This window comes from Odocoileus virginianus, chromosome 30 (genome assembly GCF_023699985.2).
Source record: "Odocoileus virginianus isolate 20LAN1187 ecotype Illinois chromosome 30, Ovbor_1.2, whole genome shotgun sequence".
Classification (NCBI taxonomy): domain Eukaryota; kingdom Metazoa; phylum Chordata; class Mammalia; order Artiodactyla; family Cervidae; genus Odocoileus; species Odocoileus virginianus.
The window spans coordinates 851,294-860,907 of record NC_069703.1 but is presented as its reverse complement, the minus strand read 5'-3'; the positions used below and the strand labels follow the sequence as shown (position 1 = coordinate 860,907).

General features: G+C 43.4%; 1 long non-coding RNA gene across 1 annotated transcript; it reads right to left on the bottom strand.

Moving 5' to 3' along the window:
* Positions 1-3,665: 3,665 nt before the first annotated feature.
* LOC139032126 (uncharacterized) lies at positions 3,666-9,323 on the bottom strand. The gene is made up of 3 exons (XR_011484651.1): positions 8,567-9,323; positions 7,414-7,574; positions 3,666-3,861 (listed from the first exon to the last, which is right to left on the bottom strand). It is a non-coding gene; the product is annotated as an uncharacterized lncRNA (long non-coding RNA).
* Between the last annotated feature and the right edge of the window lie 291 nt (positions 9,324-9,614).

Below are 9,614 nucleotides of genomic sequence, written 5' to 3'. Positions count from 1 at the left end.
GTGGAAATTTAAAAGGAAAATTTACATTGCACAATAAAGAAGAAAAGAGAAAAAAAATTACTAAAAAATTCACCTGATATCCTACTGTCAGATATAATCATGTCCTTCCTATGCCATTTAGAGTCCAGCTGAGTGAACTGGTGAATCTAGTTCATCTGGTGAATTTAGCAGTTTTCTAATTTGGGGCTTTTTTTCTTAGGCCTCTGGAAGTTAATTCAAATGATATTCTGATTTTTTTTTTTTTACCACTATCATGTCATGTTTTTAAATGACAGGGTGAAAACAATAACGTGAGAAGCTACAAATTATGCATTTTGTAGGGATTGGAAAAGTTCAGTTAATCATCAGTTAATCAATGCTTTTAAGATTGATTTTCAAAACTTATCTCATTCCAGAAGGGTCTGGAAATAGGAACGGTCAAAATAGATTAAGGAAGCCAGTCTTCAGTTCTGTAGATCCATTAGATAATGAGGGTATCAAAAATCTTGTAATACAGCTCCGTTCTTTGGGGGGAAGCAAGGAACAAGAGAGGGTTAGAGGTTGCAAAGGCTTAGGAAAGGCTTTAGCCTGATGGAAACACTATCCCCATGGGTGGGCACACCAGGATGTATGGCTCTCAGCTTCCTCCATCCTCCTTTACTTTGCTAACAGAGTCAGGGCCCTTCTCTCTTTACCTGAGGAGGCTTACAGGGAGGTGCTGACAACATGTACTTGCCTGCACGCATTAAGAGTACTTCCTGCTTCCTCCTTTGCCATCTGGGTTTCTAGTGGATTTCCAAATGCAGGCAGAGGGAGGAACCCTGGATGCCCCAGGCTCGCATTGCCTAGAGACCCAGCATGAATCACTCAGGGTTCTGTCAGAGGGGCAGAGTCACTCTGTGTTTCAGGATAAAGTACCCCTTAGAGGAACTAGGCCTCCCACAAGTGTGGGAGCAGCTGGAGAAGTCAAGGTGTGAGTCAAGGTGTGAAAGGGCAAGTTGGGGGATGAAGTGTCACAAACTAGTCAAGCAGGGAAGTTAATCATGTTTCAAGGGCTGAAGGGGGATTGTGGAGTGCCGTTGTGATGAGGTTTTCAGGGAGCTCTGGCCTTTGTTTCTCCTGTGGGTCTGTAGCCTGGTATCTGGCAGGGGGCTCGGGGCTGCTGGTCAGCATGGCCAGTGGTCTGGATGCAGAGCAGAGCGAGAATAAGTTTTGCCCATCCTTCACCACACGGGATTCCAAAAAGACCCTCAGAAAGTGACAGCCATGGCCTCTCTTCTGCCTTTCGAATCTTGTGCAGTTTCCACTTCTGGTCCACTCTAACCTGGCTCAGGCCAGGAAGAGGATCTGCGGAAACAAAGTTCCCACCTGAGGTAACTTGGCATAATGCAACCCACCACATACAGTCTGCAAGATTGGCAGGCTGAAAATGTGAAATATGCAAGAGGCGCCTCTGGGCAACATGCAGAATTCAAGGCCAACTTCTGCAGTGCTCCACGAGCTCCTCTATACATTGGCCTTCGTGCTCCTATTCTCTCCCAGGCTGGCACTGAAGACATTGTCTTACTTATATGTGCTCAGTGGCTCAGTCGTGTCTGACTTTCTGTGGTCCCATGGACCTTCCAGGCAAGACTACTGGAGTGGGTTACCACTTCCTACTCCAGGGGATTTTCCTGACCCAGGAATCAAACCCACATCTCTTGACTTTGCTTATGTCACTGATAATCAGAACATTGCTAAACCTCGAAAGGAGTGTGAACAAAATGTCATCCACAGAAGAATATTCTGCTCTCTCCAAATTACTGTACTCCACCCCTGGAGATGGTTTTTCCTTTCACAGGAAAAACCTTGGACCCTAGCATCAGTGAAAGCTTTATTAGCAAAGGAAATTACCTGGTCTCTCTACTTTAGTTCTCTCTATATAACTTGAGACAATAGAAGAGATGATCCCTAAGGAATGTTCTAGTTCTGACAGTCTATAATTCTACATCTATGGAAACTTAACATCTGGAGTAGCAAGTCTGCCATTTTCATGCACAGGATGAAAATCTGCCAAAGAAAACCTCCAGCTTATGGAAAAGAAAAAGCAATAGTCATCTTTTCTCATTAGCAGCACCAGATTCCGCTACCTCAGCTGGATGCTGGTTAGTCATCGCCAGTAATAACCTCCACTCCCAGCTCCAGGCCACTGCCCAGGCTCAGGCTGAAGTCTGTAGTCATGAGTCACAAACTCTTAAGAGCCAGGAATCGAAACGAGACCGCGAAAGGCAATTTGCCTTCCCTAACTGGTTTCCTAAGAATGGGTTCCTTCCCGAAAGAAAAGAATAGTATTTGTGGCTTATGAAATACCGAGTTGTATTCCCCCTAAACACATGGCTCCAGATATAAGTTTTAATCTCCAATTGGAAAAACCGAGATTTTGGTTTTAGTTATCACTGTCAGTTGTTGGAACCAGAGTTCCTTTGTGGGACATTAGGTCACAGCAACTGCAGTGCTTAACAGAACACAATCATTGACACAATCTGCTCCTGTCTGGGAAATGTGATGAGGCTGCTTACTTGTCCTTTTGGTATTTTCCTTTTGCTTAATTTTAGGACATGAATTAAAGCAAGACTGCAGTAGCAGTGTCCTTCTAAGACCATCCTACCCATCCTTGCTCCCCACAGGTGTGCTCACTAAGCTCTTCGCAGGGATTCTGCTGGACATCTAATAAACACTCACCGGCCACACCCAGGGCAGCTTCCACTGCCTAATTTCAAAGTTTGAGAGGAAACAGGAAATGCAATTTGCAGACTATAAAAAGAGCCTTGGAGAGGATCAAAGTTTGGATAGAAATGGAAACCCGAGTATCTTCTGCAAAGCTAGCACACTGGGCCCCAGGGAATGGTGGGGAGTGGCTGTGTGGACAGTGTTACTGCCAGAATTTGGCCAAGGGAGATAAAGGGCAAGCCTGAGGGTGGGAGTGTGATCCTGGGAATCTAAAATGAGTACATAAGAGGAGAGAAGCATAGAAAACAAGGGAAGAGGTCAAGGAGAAGCGGGGAAGACCACAAAGAAGCAGCGCAGGATTTGCGGATCAAGCAAGATGATTCATGATTGGTGATCTTGCTCAAAGCCCAAGACGAGCTGTTTCTAAGACCTCCCATGGGAAGGGGAGAGGAGTGGGAAAGATTTCCCAAAAGATACCTTCCAGCTTCCACAGGAGGTGATGTCTGTGCTAATCTCAACAACTGGGTTGGAGGGAGTTAGTGATACCACATTGACTAGGAAGCCAGACGGCTGGGCACCAGCCAGTCCCTACGGCATACTATTATGTCCTCTTAGCCCAAGCTGTGCCTTGGTTTCCTCATCTGTAAAGTTTATTCAGTCAACACATCTTTGCTGAGCTAGGCAACATTCCGATAAATAAAACAGACAGAAATCCCTGCTCCCTGTAGCTTACCTTTTAATGGATAATAATAATAATAATAGTCATAATAATAATACCCAATTCAAGAAGTGGTCATTGAAGATTAAGGAGCAAATACATATCAAGCACACAAAACAGTAACAGCATATATAACAGATGCTCGACAATGTTATTATTATTTTAATTGTTAGGTGGGCAAGAAGGCAAGGGCATTCCAGTCAGAGGTAGGAAGAATATGGTGAATATGAAAACAGCAAGGAGATAATGATGGCCACTTTGATGTACACCAGGGATAAAGATAAAGTTGGAGAGCTGATTTAGGACCCCAGCTCCCTGAGCCCTTAGCACTTCCTACACATCTTCAGAGGCAGCAGGCTCCAGGCTCTAGAGTTTACATCTCAGCTCAGTTATTCAGTAACTTCCTTACTGTGTGACTTTGGATAAGTAACTGGAGCTCTCTGTGCTTCTGTTTCCTGTAAATTGTAGTAACAAGATCTATTTCACAAAGTTAGTAAGAGATTAAGAGGGTTAATACTTGTTAGCTGTTAAAACCTGTGGTCACAACTCAGGGAGCATTTAAAATATCTAAGCTTCAATTAGTCATTCTTAACATTTTTATTTCTATCATCTTCCTCAACTCTCTAGTTTACCCATAGGTTCTACAGTTATTCTTCCTGTTTTTTGTTTTTTGTTTTTCCTTCCATCTCCAACACAACTTGTCAGGAAGTTCTGCCTTTACCCTTTACTAGCTCTCTGGGATGCTTTCTTTCTCCCCTAGGTTTTCTTTTCTACTCAGGCCCTCACTGCCTTGTTCCAATAATAGAGCAGCAGTTTTCTAGTTGGCTTCTTTTTCTGAAGCTATCCTTTATCCCAGGATGTTTTCACAAAGCTGCCAGAATTATCTTAGAGAGCATCATGCACATGTTTAAGAATCTATAATGTCTGTTGCACATGTTAGTCTTATCCTGGCATTCAGAAAAATTTCATAAGCCCCGCCACCCCAAGCACCACTATCACTCTCCTACAATTCCCCTACCCTCTCTAGGATGGCTAGCTCAGGTGCAAGATAGAAAAGGTACCCTGCCCTCAAGATATGTGACTGCCATCTGCAGTAAAATCCTTGTTATAAGCCAGGGTCTCATCAGGAAACAGATGGTACATTCAAATTGGATACTTTAGGTACAGTTAATAAAAGGACTATTTACAAAGCTTTGGGTAGGATTTAGGGAAACAAATAATGGGGAGAGTAGTATCCCAGGGGTTGCAACAGGCAGGAGCTGTTATCACCCACTAGGCCTGGAGGTTCAAGGGCAGAGTGTAGTTACCAGAGAAAGGCAGCTGTCTGGAAAATGCTGTTTGACAAAAATTGGGATATTTAGTAGAGGGATGTGGGCAACACATGGTAATCTAGCAAAGAGAATGGGAAGAAGAAATGCTCTCACATTCTTTTTACCCTCTGATTTTCTCTGAATTCAACCAGAAGCCAGAGAGTGGAGTGGCCCATTGAGACAGTTCATACAGATCAATTTGTTGGACACAGAGCAAGGTGATGAAGTGGGAAGATAGACCAGGAGAGCAAATGGGAAACACTCCTGAAGAATCATAATAACAAATATAAATCTATGATGACCCTACAGCTGCACACTAAATAACATGCACAGTCAAATGCAACAGTCCTGACGCCATACTATGGTGTCCTGACACCACCTCCACATCCACCTCCAATCACATTATACTTCCACCCCCTAGCCTTCACCACCAAGGCCAAGGCTTGACCTAAAGGAGCCTCTGTACAAATCAAGAAAATGTATACCTTCCCCAAGACATGACTTTTATTTGATGGAAAGTTTTGGAACATGTTGAGTTTGTTAGAATAATATGTCTTATAGCCATTTGCCAGAAAGTGTTTATTATCTTAAAGATACAAGCCTGCAAGGATGCAGATACAAGGACTTCAGCATGAGGAGTTCTGCAGACCCAGTTCCCAGAGGAATAAGCAAAACTAGTGAAGACTATTAAAACAACAGAAACCACATTTAAAGTTTCTGGAAATTGTCCTAAATGAGGAAACTTTCTTTACTCAAGAAAATTTACTAAAAATTTATTTCAAAATCAGAGAGATCCTGAGGCATCTGAATCAACAACACATTTCTTCCCTCATCCCCCCTTGCCCCCTCCCCCACCTGCCCACCGCTTCCCCTGCAGCTCAGCTGAATGGAAATTCTACTATAGGCAGGTGTAGCCAAGAAGATGGGACTTCCTCTGCCCTCAGCTCGCTATCAAGAGTTACTATATCTCACCAGGAGAGCACTTCTTATCCCTTCCAGCTCTGAGTTAAAGAGGCTAGATTCCTTGTGAGTGTGGCTGAGAGGCTGGGGTCTCTTCTGAAACTCAGCTACCACTTAGAAGACAGGGCTCTAACCCAGGCATGGAACAAGAACCCTGGAATGTGATCACCTTCATCCCAACTCACTGATGGGGTTGAGGCTTTGCCCTGGAAAAGACAAGCTGAGAGGAGGAGAGGCTCTTGCCCTTCCCGGCACCCAGAGTCGTGGCTTAGAGGTTTTGACCTGGGGGAGACAAACTCCATAAGAAAAGGGAGCCCCCTTGCGCTTCTTAAAGAAATCGACTTTATTTAAAAAGAAAGTATAAGATGGAGTAGAACAGTGGGGCCCTGCTGGGGACAAGTCTCCCATTTCTCATTTGTAGGAGACTGGCCTCATTCAGCTTGCTAAACCCACTGTCATTCCAGGGTGGATCTGTACACACCCAAGTTTTCACCCTCTCAGGAGCAACACTACCAGAGGGTGAGACAAAGGGGGAAACAGACTTCACTAAAATAGTCTAACCAAGTTACTAAACAAACAAACTATAAAAACAAGCTCCAGAGACAAGAGAGGGAAATTGGAATCCAGAGTTGCTACAATTGCTGTTACCTAAAACATACAGTTTTCAACGAAAAAAAATTACAACACAGGCATAGAAAGAGGAAAATGTGACCCATACATAGGGAATGAAAGAGCAGACAACAAGATCTGCCTTGATAGGGCCCAGATGTTGGATTATACAGACTTCAAAGCAATCATTATAAAGATATTCAAAGAACTAAAGGAAACCGTGCTTTTAAAAAAAAGATATGGTGATAATGTCTCATCAAATAGAAAACATTAATAAAAGGATAAAAATTGTTTTTAAAAAATCAAATGGAAATTCTCAAGTTGAAAATACAATAACTGAAATGAAAAATTCACTAGAGGGGCTGAACAGTAAATGCGAGCTCACAGAATAATGAATCAGAAAAGGTGAAGATAGATGGAGATGGTTCAGTCTGAAGAAGAAAAGCACATGCAAAACAGCTGATAGAGCCTTAGTGAAATGTGACACACCTCAAAGTACTGCAACATGTGCATAACTGGAGTACCAGGGAGAGAGGAGACGAAAAGGAGCGGGAGAAATAGTGGCTGGAAGCTTCCCACTGTGAACGACAACAGCTTAGATGTGATGCTTTTTGTGTGGCGCACAGCCTGCACACCTGGACATGGCGGTCTGAATTTACCCCCACAGTCACCACCACCATCACCATCTCTTCATTTCCCCCACCCCTGTTTTTTTTCTCCAAAATAACAATTCCCCTCTATTCTAAATTGCCTAAATTGTCATCTGAACTTGTCTTAAGTCATTCTAGCACATGTCTTTTCCCTTGTCAACTCCTATTCTTGGCGTACCCTTCTGGTTTCTTTTTATTAGTTACAAACCTATCAGTTCTACCAAGTTCTCAAGCCCACGTATTTTTAGCTGACTATATATATTGCTGACATACTTTCTGATTGTTCTAACATTTTATTTAGTTGTCTGACAAATATTTATTGAATGCCTACTATATTTCAGACATCATACTTAGCAGCAGCAAACAAAAAGACAAATACTTCGCCTTCATTAGCCTGCACACAGGTAGGCAAATAAACAGCATACTTTTAGATAGCAATGGGTGCTCTGTGAATATAAAGCAGGGTGACAGAGGTTACCTGGGGGAAGAGAACTGTCTTCAACAGTGTGCAGAGAGGGCATGGCTGGTATCTGAGCAGAGAACTGAGTGGAGACCAGGAGCCAGCCAAGTAAGAGCGAGGCAAGAGGCAGGGGAGACAGCAGAGGTGAAGGCCTCGTGGCAGGAACATTCATGGTGGGTCTGAAGAAGAACAAAAAAGACAGCGTGATAGGAGATCATTAAACCAGCAGGAAGAGTAGGAGCTGAAGCTGGAGGCGCAGGGTGGGAGTGGGGGTTCCATTGCATAGGGCCACACTGGTGTGCCCCATCTCTCCTTGGGAAGTCTGGCTGGGACTACTTGAAATACCCATGTCCTCCCCATCCTCTACCCAGGCCCCATCTGTCCAGTGAAAGAAGGGCAATTTTTTAATATGCAGACCTCAGAGTCTCTGATCTTGAAAAGGAGAACTGTTAGAGCCAAGAGTGGGGGCCAGATTGACTGAGGAACAGGCCCAGGGGCCCTGAGGGTTAGAGATCAGCAACAGTCACCAAGGATGGTAGGGCTCCAGCAAGTTGACAGATTTTTTGTAATATTACTTACTGTATGCTTAATCTGTGTCAAGACCTTTATATACACAATGCCATATAAACTTCACTGCAATCTTGAGACACAGGCTTTATCTTCCTATTTCACACAGAAAGAATCTGAGACACAAGATACTAAGTAGATTGTCCGCAATTACCCTGTTGAGGGTAAAGCCAGGATTTTAATCTACATTTGTTTGGTCTCAAAGCCCAGACTTTTAACCAACCACTACTGCCTCTGTGTAGAAGCTCAAAGGTTTTATAGGAGGCCCACCAGAAAAACAGTAGGAAGAGGAAAGCAGTGAAGGAATTTAATAGGAAGAAATCCTTAATTCCTATGACCTGAGGTTATTTTGACTACACAAGTAAATATTATTGCTAATCATCAATCTGTTATTTTTATTTCATATAAGTAAGCATTTGAATGAGAACTGACTTGAGAGTACAAATTAAAATCCTACAGTTTTTATTTTAAAACCAATAGCAAGGTTTTTGTTGTCTTCTTACAAAACTGTTATATGTTGATTTGTTTAGTTAAGAAAACACAGAAAATAGAAGAAAACAAAAATCGCCTAGTGAATACTCATTCAGTTTAAATGCTGACATACCTGTTTAGAATCTTCTGGGTCCTCATTGTAAATTCTTAGTAGAATTTGATTGGTTCAGCTTGGATCATATTTGTTTCTCAAGCCATTCACCTGTAGCCAGAAATGTTAGGATCATATAGTGATATCAGAGTTGCAGAGACCCACCCCTTTGGGTTTTTAGAGAAGGAGATCATGAAGGACCCAAGAGGCTATGAAATCTGGTTGTGGAAAGCTCTTCCTGAAGGTAATGTTGTTGGGGAATGAGGGGCATCTAGCAGGACCAGAGACAGATAAATTTGGGACTGTTGCACCTAGGCAAAAAAAAAAATAGACTCCTGCACTAAGCAGTGATTATTGGATGGAGAGCTGAAGAAGGAAAAATTAGGAGGGAGAACCAGCTACATTTGGTGACTGATTTGATGGGGGAGATGAGACTGGGTTTAGGTAAGAGGACAGGAAAACTGGTTAACAAGATGGTGATTTTGAGGTGCCTGTGGAACAACTAAGTGGATGTGTCCCATAGGCAGTTGTGAGCAGTTAGAGCTTAAAAGAGTGATCTGGGTTGGAGTGAGGTGGTGGTTCCAGCTGGGAGTGAGGATAAGATAATCAGGGAGAATGTGCGGAGTGAGAAGCCAGAACCCAGGGAGAGCTACTAATGGATAAGGGGCAGTCAGCCAATTAGGAGTCTGAAAAGGTGAGAGTGAAGAGTTGAGAGAACTAGCATGGAGTGCTGTCATGGAAGTCAGCAGAGAGTATTGTCAGGAAAGTTGACAGGAAATGCTGCGATCCTGCGTCACAGAGCCTGGGGAGGGCCTTTTCAACCTAGCGGCGAGGTAGACTCAGTGTGGGGAAGGCAGAAGGCGAAGCCAGCTGGTAGGAGTGAGTATACTGTGAGAACAGAGGTGATGCGGGAGGCCTTTCAGGAAGTTTGGCCAATACGGGAAGAAGGCAGGATAAGGCAGAAGCCAGAATAAAAGAAATGTAGACAGACGAGAGAGAAAGAGGGTGTGTGGGGTGTGTGTGTGTAAGAGAAAGAGAAGGAGAGAAAGGGAGAGAGGAATGTGGCTAA